The sequence below is a fragment of the Aplysia californica genome, unplaced genomic scaffold, assembly GCF_000002075.1.
Source record: "Aplysia californica isolate F4 #8 unplaced genomic scaffold, AplCal3.0 scaffold00924, whole genome shotgun sequence".
Taxonomy (NCBI): domain Eukaryota; kingdom Metazoa; phylum Mollusca; class Gastropoda; order Aplysiida; family Aplysiidae; genus Aplysia; species Aplysia californica.
In genome coordinates this window covers 188,602-190,590 of record NW_004798194.1, presented here as the reverse complement: position 1 = coordinate 190,590, position 1,989 = coordinate 188,602, and the positions used below count along the sequence as shown (strand labels likewise).

Sequence of the window (1,989 nt, the reverse complement as noted above, 5' to 3'; positions counted from 1 at the left end):
TTTTTATATTTTTTTTTTTTTGGGGGGGGCGTTCTGCCTGCGAAGGTAGGCCTGATTACCTGGACAAAACTGCCCAAAGCACACTGCATAAAACAAGCAGAAAGATGGGGGTACTCGGCGAAAAAATGTAGAATCGAACTCACGTCTTTTACGTACAACGACATAAAAGGCATACCATGACACACCACAGAAGCAGCTCAAGACAGAAGAATGTACAGCACAGTAGAGGTCGGTAGTCTCGCAATTGTTCATTATGGAAACTTCATTTAACAAATGAGTGTTTCATAAGATGTGATGTGGGTCAATGGCCTTAAACACAGAATAAACTTACTTACTTACGATCGTGTGATGAGGGTTCGGGAGTGCGAGGCTTACCTCGGTTCGATGTTATGTCCTTGGGAAAGGAACGTTACAGGAGTTTTTCCCTTATCCCAACGGTGTGATCAAAACCAAATGATTTTCTTTTAATAAAGAATGCAAAACTTCTTTTTAAAACTAAATAGTTTGATTCAAACCCACTAATCATTGCGTCTTTCGTTCTTTCCTTTCTATTCTTTTTAAAAAGACTTTAAAAGTTTTTTGTTTGTTTTTTGTTTTGTTTTGTTTGTTTTGTTTGTTTGGTTGTTTTTTTTTTTGGGGGGGTTGGGGCTTTTTATTCAGATGGACCCCACGAATACATACAGCAGACATAAAAAAGCATACACATATAAACACATTTTTAAAACGACTAGTTTTCATCAAACTTAACTGAATGCAAAACTCAAAGCAACTAAACGGTTTTATCCAGTATTCATTCTCCTTCCAGTTCTCTAGACCTGCGACGTTTCCCTCGTCCCCTTTCCCTACGATTCAAATGCAACAGCACACCTAGACAATTACAGCGAGCAAACAGGAGCTCGGCGCGCCGGGACTTCCCATTTGGCTTTTTGTTTGAGAGGAAGCCGGATCTGGAACAAGCCTAGCCTCTAGGAATAAATGTGTAAAACATACTAAAAACAAAACAATCAAGGAAAGAAAGAAAAACAACATCTAAACAGATAAAACATACAAATTCCTGTTGCTGGAAATTGTCGGCTTACAGTGCCAAAAAGAACAAACCCAAAATTTTTTTAAAAATAGGAATAGAAGATGGAAGCCTACACCGGGAGGGGGGAGGGGGGGGGGAGACAGGCGTTTGTGGACTTCATGATTGCTTAGAATGCAGACTGTATGCCAAAAGAAAATTCGCCCTAACAACCCACAAAAAGACCAGTCATTGCAGCTCCCCATGGAATAATCAAATCTCTCCGATTTGGTTTTTCGTTTTTAACTTGTTTTCAGGTGACGGAATCAACTGAATAAACCTGGCTTTATCAGATCGCAACATTTCTATTTCAAGAGGAGAAGGGGAAATAGCGGTTGGGAGAGAGAGAGAGAGAGAGAGAGAGACAGACAGACAGACAGACAGACAGACAGACAGACAGACAGACAGACAGACAGACAGACAGACAGACTAAGAAAGAGAACATTTTATTGTTAAAGTCAAATACCCTGCACACCTTTTTAAAAAGAAGAGTAGTTAGATTCTATATCAGTGTAAAGGGGTCAGTTGGAGAGGGGGGGGGGGGGCATTCCGGGATTAACCAAAAACTTTGGGATCCCACTCAGAATCGAAGCCAATCTTCCTTGTGTTAGCCACTTTCGAGAAAACAGCTCCTGGGTTACAGTGGTCGTCTGAGCTGAGACTTTAAAAGCCAATAAATGAAATATAACCCAATACATGTATAAGCTATTCTGTGATTAAAGGCACGGGTGCTGTTTGCGTGTGCCAAAAAGTCGTGTGGCATAAATTGTACATCTGTGTGGATTTATTATATTGTGTGCGTTTAAGCGTAAAAAGCACACAGGTGTCTGCGTTCCTTTCCTTATATTGATTATGAATGAGGACAAGTGAATGTGTGATACATTTTGAACAAACGTGCGTGCCGGTATACTGTGTGTGTGTGGGGG

The 1,989-nt window shown here is 40.6% G+C and overlaps 1 protein-coding gene across 1 annotated transcript in view; it reads right to left on the bottom strand.

Annotated features, from left to right (window-relative positions):
- Nucleotides 1-1,989, bottom strand: part of LOC101863306 (solute carrier organic anion transporter family member 2A1) — a gene marked incomplete at its 3' end in the record, with an annotated part of 19,116 nt that overhangs the window by 5,754 nt on the left and 11,373 nt on the right.